Genomic DNA, 9,350 nt, shown 5'->3' with positions numbered 1-9,350 from the left:
TGTAACACCTCTGATACAGCCTCACTAGACAGTAGATATAAGGTGTGTTACACCTCTGATACAGCCTCACTAGACAGTAGATATAATATTTGTAACACCTCTGATACAGCCTCACTATTCCGTAGATATAAGATGTGTTACACCTCTGATACAGCCTTACTAGACAGTAGATATAAGATCTGTAACACCTCTGATACAGCCTCACTATTAAGTAGATATAAGATGTCTTACACCTCTGATACAGCCTCACTAGACAGAAGATATTAAATTTGTAACACCTCTGATACAGCCTCACTAGACAGGAGATATAAGATTTGTAACACCTCTGATACAGCCTCACTAGACACTAGATATAAGATTTGTAACACCTCTGATACAGCCTCACTAGACAGTAGATATAAGGTGTGTTACAACTACTAGACAGTAGATATAAGATTTGTAACACCTCTGATACAGCCTCACTATTCCGTAGATATAAGTGTGTTACACCTCTGATACAGTCTCACTAGACATTAGATATATGATGTGTAACACCTCTGATACAGCCTCACTATTCCGTAGATATAAGTGTGTTACACCTCTAGAGTGTTGTTATCACGCTATACAAGTACATGTGATGTAACACACGAGTGTTAATTGTAATCATGCTATACAAGTACATGTGATGTAATACACGAGTGTTGTCATCACGTTATACATGTACATATGATGTAACACACGAGTGTTAATTGTTATCAAGCTATACAAGTACATATGATGTAACACATGAGTGTTGTTATCAAGCTATACATGTACATATGATGTAACACACAAGTGTTAATTGTTATCAAGCTATACAAGTACATATGATGTAACAAATGAGTGTTGTTATCAAGCTATACATGTACATATGATGTAACACACGAGTGTTGTCATCACGCTATACAAGTACATTATTTTATGATGTAATACATAAATGTTGTTATCACGCTATACATGTACATATGATGTAACACAGGGGTGTTGTTATCATGCTAAACAAGTACATGTGATGTAACACACGAGTGTTAATTGTTATCATGCTATACAAGTACATATGATGTAACACACGAGTGTTAATTGTTATCACGCTATACAAGTACATGGGATGTAATACACGAGTGTTGTTATCACGTTATCCATGTACATATGATGTAACACACGAGTGTTGTCATCACGCTATACAAGTACATTATTTTATGATGTAATACATAAATGTTGTTATCACGATATACATGTACATATGATGTAACACAGGAGTGTTGTTATCATGCTATACAAGTACATATGATGTAACACAAGAGTGATGTTATCACGCTATACAAGTACATGGGATGTAACACACGAGTGTTAATTGTTATCACGCTATACAAGTACATGGGATGTAACACACGAGTGTTAATTGTTATCACGCTATACAAGTACATGGGATGTAACACACGAGTGTTAATTGTTATCAAGCTATACTAATACATATGATGTAACACATGAGTGTTGTTATCAAGCTATACAAGTACATATTATGTAACACACGAGTGTTGTTATCACGCTGTACAAGTACATGTGATGTAACACACGAGTGTTAATTGTTATCATGCTATACAAGTACATATGATGTAACAAATGAGTGTTGTTATCAAGCTATACAAGTACATATGATGTAACAAATGAGTGTTGTTATCAAGCTATACAAGTACATATGATGTAACACAAGAGGGTTGTTATCACGCTATACAAGTACATATGATGTAACACACGAGTGTTGTCATCACGCTATTCAAGTACATTATTTTATGATGTAATACATAAATGTTGTTATCACGATATACATGTACATATGATGTAACACAGGAGTGTTGTTATCATGCTATACAAGTACATATGATGTAACACAAGAGTGATGTTATCACGCTATACAAGTACATGGGATGTAACACACGAGTGTTGTTATCACGCTATACAAGTACATGGGATGTAACACACGAGTGTTAATTGTTATCAAGCTATACTAATACATATGATGTAACACATGAGTGTTGTTATCAAGCTATACAAGTACATATTATGTAACACACGAGTGTTGTTATCACGCTATACAAGTACATGTGATGTTACACACGATTGTTGTTATCACGCTATACAAGTACATATGATGNTGTAACACCTCTGATACAGCCTCACTATTCCGTAGATATAAGATGTGTTACACCTCTGATACAGCCTTACTAGACAGTAGATATAAGATCTGTAACACCTCTGATACAGCCTCACTATTCAGTAGATATAAGATGTGTTACACCTCTGATACAGCCTTACTAGACAGTAGATATAAGATTTGTAACACCTCTGATACAGCCTCACTAGTCAGGAGATATAAGATTTGTAACACCTCTGGTACAGCCTCACTAGACAGTAGATATAAGATTTGTAACACCTCTGATATAGCCTCACTAGACAGTAGATATATGATTTGTAACACCTCTGATACAGCCTTACTAGACATTAGATATAAGATGTGTTACACCTCTGATACAGCCTCACTAGACAGAAGATATAAGATTTGTAACACCTCTGATACAGTCTCACTAGACAGTAGATATAAGATTTGTAACACCTCTGATACAGCCTCACTACTTCACTAGACAGTAGATATAAGATTTGTAACACCTCTGATACAGCCTCACTACTTCACTAGACAGTAGATATAATATTTGTAACACCTCTGATATAGCCTCACTAGACAGTAGATATAAGGTTTTTTACACCTCTGATACAGTCTCACTAGACAGTAGATATAATATTTTAACACCTCTGATACAGCCTCACTAGACAGTAGATATAAGATTTGTAACACCTCTGATATAGCCTCACTAGACAGTAGATATAAGTGTGTTACACCTCTGATACAGTCTCACAAGACAGTAGATATAAGGTGTGTTACACCTCTGATACAGCCTCACTAGACAGTAGATATAAGGTGTGTTACACCTCTGATACAGTCTCACTAGACAGTAGATATAAAATTTGTAACACCTCTGATATAGCCTCACTAGACAGTAGATATAAGTGTGTTACACCTCTGATACAGTCTCACAAGACAGTAGATATAAGGTGTGTTACACCTCTGATATAGCCTCACTAGACAGTAGATATAAGATTTGTAACACCTCTAATACAGCTTCACTAGACAGTAGATATAAGGTGTGTTACACCTCTGATACAGCCTCACTAGACAGTAGATATAAGTGTGTTACACCTCTGATACAGTCTCACTAGACAGTAGATATAATATTTTAACACCTCTGATACAGCCTCACTAGACAGTAGATATAAGTGTGTTACACCTCTGATACAGTCTCACTAGACATTAGATATAAGATGTGTAACACCTCTGATACAGTCTCACTAGACAGTAGATATAAGGTGTGTTACAGCCTCACTATTCAGTAGATATAAGATGTGTTACACCTCTGATACAGCCTTACTAGACAGTAAATATAAGAATGTAACACCTCTGATACAGCCTCACTAGTCAGGAGATATAAGATTTGTAACACCTCTGATACAGCCTCACTAGACAGTAGATATAAGATTTGTAACACCTCTGATACAGCCTTAATAGACAGAAGATATAAGGTGTGTTACACCTCTGATACAGCCTCAATAGACAGTAGATATAAGATTTGTAACACCTCTGATACAACCTCACTAGACAGGAGATATAAGATTTGTAACACCTCTGATACAGCCTTAATAGACAGAAGATATAAGGTGTGTTACACCTCTGATACAGCCTCAATAGACAGTAGATATAAGATTTGTAACACCTCTGATACAGCCTTAATAGACAGTAGATATAAGGTGTGTTACACCTCTGATACAGTGTCACTAGACAGTAGATATAAGGTGTGTTACACCTCTGATACAGCCTCACTAGACAGTAGATATAAGGTGTGTTACACCTCTGTTACAGCCTCACTAGACAGCAGATATAAGATTTGTAATACCTCTGATATAGCCTCACTAGACAGTAGATATAAGACTTGTAACACCTCTGATACAGCCTCACTATTCAGTAGATATAAGATATGTAACACCTCTGATACAGTCTCACTAGACAGCTAGTAGATATAAGATTTGTAACACCTCTGATACAGCCTCACTAGTCAGGAGATATAAGATTTGTAACACCTCTGATGCAGCCTGATTAGACAGTAGATATAAGATGTGTTACACCTCTGATACAGTCGCACGAGACAGTAGATATAAGATTTGGAATACCTCTGATATAGCCTCGCTAGACAGTGGATATAAGATTTGTAACACCTCTAATACAGCCTCACTAGACAGCAGATATTAGGTGTGTAACACCTCTGATACAGTCTCACTAGACAGTAGATATAATATTTTAACACCTCTGATACAGTCTCACTAGACAGTAGATATAAGATTTGTTACACCTCTGATACAGCCTCACTTGACAGTAGATATTAGGTGTGTAACAGTAGTGTAGACAGTTTATAGATTGTACAGCCTACAGCTAACACACACTCAATTAAGATGATTAATATAAGTATCCTGTATATTTTAATGACACCAGCAGGGCCTTCCTTGGGTTATTGTCAGCCAGTGATAGATGGGAAATGTTCACTCTCTACACATACACATACACTGATGCACATACCAAGGTTAGGCTACATACTTTATATAAATACATACATACATACATAGTTTCTACTCACAAGAAGCTTATGGTGGCTGTCACCTTGTATAAACAGTTAGACCAATACTAAAGGAAAATCAGCATGCTTTTCATGTATAAGTGTATTGCTGTGCAAGCACACTGTTGAAAAGGTATAAAGGGCCTTAAAACAACTGAAATTTAAACTCAATAATGGTAACTACTTTTCCATACATTATAGACCAAAATCCACAGCATAGCATTCACTAGAAATCTTTTAACTTATAATTAATTCTGTTAAAAAGCAAACTCAATCAAAAATAGGATTGTATGAAGTTTTCAAAAAAAGATAAAAATGCAGAATGTTTTTCATGTTTCATTTCTTTCTTATATCTATATACACATTAATGAATGGGAATGTCTTTGAAAACACTTTTTAAGCCATAGAACAATAGGGACCACTGGTCTTTCCTTTCAGCCAGGCCTGTACCTCCTCAGTTTAGTTAGGGATGGGCTGTCCATTGGAGGAACACACATATGGGACCAATCAAAATCAGTCGGAGGCAGAGAAGGTTGTGTTGAAAAAAATATTGCAGGGTACATGTTACACCAGCGTCTAAATCAATTTTCACTTTTTAAATAGTTTGCGGACATTTTCTGATGTTACCATGGCAACACATACAAAAATGTTACAGCCGGTTAAACCGTCATTGCTTCAAAAGGCAGCAACTAAATAGAAAACAGCCACAGCGAGAATAGACTATGGTATGGTCTTACAACACAGGATGTAACAGAAATGAAATTTATCAACATGATTAAAGAAAGTCATATGCTAATGACTGATTTTCGACATATTTTTTAGTCAGGGTCATAAATACTTTCTAACGAAACAGGATGCAACATTCATTAAAATGAGTTTTGAAAGTAAAGGTTGTTAAATAAGACTGATTTTTGACCTATCTTTTAGTCAGTCATAAAAACTCTTATCTTTTTAAATTACCGAGTGCCTTTTTAGTGACAGTCTGTGTCAATGAAACACATGGGTTTGTACTCCTACTAATACATTATACACAAACATATTCATATTAAGTATCCAACCCTCCTGTGGAAAGTATAACATACAGACATTTACTGGTAATTTCAATTCAGTTTAAAAACTATTTCATTGATAAACCATCATGGTTTGCTGTTAGTTTGTATTTAAGTCATTAAATGCATTCATATAATTCACTGTTATTAAATTTATGAATGCGAAGATACACTTAATGTGTCATCACACACAGTTTCCTTAAGCCAAACTGTTGTAATAAATCACATTTATTCATTTATCTTATTAAAAAGGATCTCATTCAACATATATTTACAAATGACATGTAAAACAACTTTCATAATAATCAAGAGTGACAAGTAATTTATAAAGTATTTGAATTGAAATATCTGATACTAAATATATTGTCTTTCAACATACATTTAATTAAACTCCTCCATTTCACTTTACTGTGCAAAACTCGTGTAATTTTATGATAATCATGGCTATGTACACCTGTANTATGTACACCTGTATGATAATCATGGTTATGTACACCTGTATGATAATCATGGTTATGTAACACCTTTATGATAATTATGGTTATGTACACCTTTATGATAATTATGGTTATGTACACCTGTATGATAATCATGGTTATGTACACCTGAATGATAATCATGGTTATGTACACCTGTATGATAATCATGGTTATGTACACCTCTATGATAGTTAACACACCACAACAATACACCTTTATCATCAGGTTATCACCCTGTCCCATCCGATCCAGGTTCAAAGAGCAGGTCATACAATCATCCGCTGACCAACACAGATAAAATAATAATTTTCTTGAGTTAATCATGTCAGAATGTCAATATGAATGTACAGTAAAGTGGATGTAGCCTAAATATAACCTGCTTTATAAACTCGAAAAGGATAATGTGTCATACCAAATACCAACCTGTAACATGTGTCATACCAAATACCAACCTGTAACATGTGTTATACTAAATACCAACCTGTAACATGTGTCAAACCAAATACCAACCTGTAACATGTCTCACAGTCATTTGTGTTAATATGAAGGTCACGATGTACGATGTGTTCAGTGAACACAAACCTAGAGTTAAAATTGAGGTAAAACACCAGAGTATTGTAATCATTGCCACTTGTGACCTTCAGAAGTGGCGGGGTCGTGTCTATACCAATACTGAGAAACAATTCTCTTATTTTTGTGACAACTCTGGTCTCTCTGTACATTTTCTGGAATCATTGATAAGGACTGCCACCATAAGCATATGGACTTCAAATGTACAATTTTCTCAACTTGCGACCTTAAATTAAAACCAAGGTCCTTCATCGTCATGGTTATTTGAGACACAATCACCAGTTAACATTGTGATGGATCACAGATGCTGCTTTGGACCAGCTGGGGGAGTGAATGGCCAAACAGGTCTGTAAAACTGTCAGATTTACATTCTGTGAAACTAAGGCTGGTGTGAACGATCCCAGCTTTAGTCTGTCCAACACAGACATACCTAATGAAAAGTAAGGCTGGTGTGTCAGCCATTTTAAAACAACCTCAACCTCACTCTGTCTAGCACAGAGATCTGCTCTGTGGAGGAAAACTTGAAGCTGAGGGGGTGAATAAAATCTGACTCAGTTGGGGTACAAATTATAAGGGGGTGGGGGGATGGGGGCGTGTATGTGAAGGAGGGTGGGGGTGAATGACCTTACAAAGAACATAGGGGTGAGAAGGTTATGGTTTTTAAAAGATGGTGATGGGGCGATGGGAGGGGGGTATTTGGGGAGTAGATATCTGTATAGAGGGTTGAGTTGGGTACAGTATGCTGGGTATTTGGGGTAGATGATATATATCGGAGGTGGAGGTTGGTAAGGGGTGGGTGTATGATGAAGAGATATTTTAATGAAGTGTTATAGAGAGGCATTAAGAAGGTTAATTTTCTGCAGAGATAAACGTAGTTAAAAAAGAAACATTTTCTTTTTACAAATTACCATTTGGGCCTGAATCCCTTATTGACTCAGTGAAATTAACGTGCATGGCATTAACAACTAATGATAGTCATGTTACATATATATACACAGGAGGTATATGTATGTTTATATTCCTTCATCAAATGATTGTAACCAACATGTTACATTGTGGGAGTCCCACATGTTTGGCTGAGAACTGTAAATCAACAAGTCTACACTAACCTCTACATACAGTAAGGAAGTGATGTTATAGCCAGCTCGTCAAAAGTCCAGACACTGGAGTAATACAACATGACTGATATCTAATACTTCTAGGAGGAAGTTGTCCTAACATAGAACACCAACGTCTGAACAGCTGAACTAGTAACTGTAGGTAACACAAGACATAAGTTTGAGTGTCCCATATACATATACTATAACACATTACCTCATGGTGGAGCTGATCACCTGGTAATCATCCAATCAACAAGTGAAACAGTTTTAAAATCCAGTGTGATACACTTTAGCAACAATTCATAGATGCTGTCAGTTCTACAACAGGGATATTACATAGAGAATACACATCCTCTGGTGGGCAGCTATCACACAAGTATCTAGCACATGGTCAGCTGATACTGGACACTGACCATAACAGATGGACACAAGGTCAGACTGTCACAAGGTCAAACAAAGATAAAGGCCCAGTTGATGTGGGCTGTGGACACAGATAACTAGCCAGCTGTGCTGCTGTACTGTATGTATGTAAGTGTACAGCTGCAGACTGCCACAATGTATATAGCCCTCTCCTCATGTAATCATATACAGCCACTTTTGATAAGATGCTATCAAATTAGAATCACTTCCTTTTTATGATGTTTGAAAATGTTGGTAAAGGCTTAATAACTTTGACCTCAGAAGCAGATTGGTTTAGAGAACCTGAGCTGTACCCTGGAGTGGGGAGATTACTATAGGGGTCTAGGCTCTTAATGAAGGATATTGTAGGCAGTTGTTACCAGACTCTGTAGCCAACTCTAATACAAGATGGATAATATTGCAGTCTCCCTGGTCAACAGGAGTTGGGGAGTAGACATCTAGACCCTTTAGTCCAATGGAGTGGGGGAGTATACATCTAGACCCTTTAGTCCAATGAAGTGGGGGAGTAGACATCTAGACCCTTTAGTCCAATGAAGTGGGGGAGTATACATCTAGACCCTTTAGTCCAATGAAGTGTGGAAGTATAATTTAGACCCTTTAGTCCAATGGAGTGGGGGAGTATACATCTAGACCCTTTAGTCCAATGAAGTGGGGAAGTATAATTTAGACCCTTTAGTCCAATGAAGTGGGGGAGTATACATCTAGATCTTTTAGTCAAATGAAGTGGGATAGAAGACATCTAGACCCTTTAGTCCAATGAAGTGGGAAGTGTGGAAGTATAATTTAGACCCTTTAGTCCAATGGACTGGGGGAGTATACATCTAGACCCTTTAGTCCGATGAAATGGGGTAGTATACATCTAGACCCTTTAGTCAAATGAAGTGGGATAGAAGACATCTAGACCAGTTAGTCAAATGAAGTGGGAGAGTAGACATCTAGACCCTTTAGTCCAATGAAATGGAGGAGTATACATCTAGACCCTTTAGTCCAATG

At 36.7% G+C, this 9,350-nt stretch overlaps 1 protein-coding gene across 1 annotated transcript in view; it reads right to left on the bottom strand.

Annotated features, from left to right (window-relative positions):
* The window catches only part of LOC110458795 (protein FAM65B-like), a 100,161-nt gene extending 91,695 nt beyond the window's left edge, over positions 1–8,466 (bottom strand). Inside the window, exon 1 of the mRNA XM_021510732.1 lies at positions 8,152–8,466. The gene's annotated coding sequence lies outside the window, so the exon portion shown is untranslated. The remainder of the gene's footprint in view (positions 1–8,151) is intronic.
* Positions 8,467–9,350: the final 884 nt, after the last annotated feature.

This window comes from Mizuhopecten yessoensis, unplaced genomic scaffold (assembly GCF_002113885.1).
Source record: "Mizuhopecten yessoensis strain PY_sf001 unplaced genomic scaffold, ASM211388v2 scaffold1285, whole genome shotgun sequence".
Classification (NCBI taxonomy): domain Eukaryota; kingdom Metazoa; phylum Mollusca; class Bivalvia; order Pectinida; family Pectinidae; genus Mizuhopecten; species Mizuhopecten yessoensis.
Note: the sequence above shows the minus strand (reverse complement) of the source record. Positions and strands in the feature narration are given on the sequence as shown.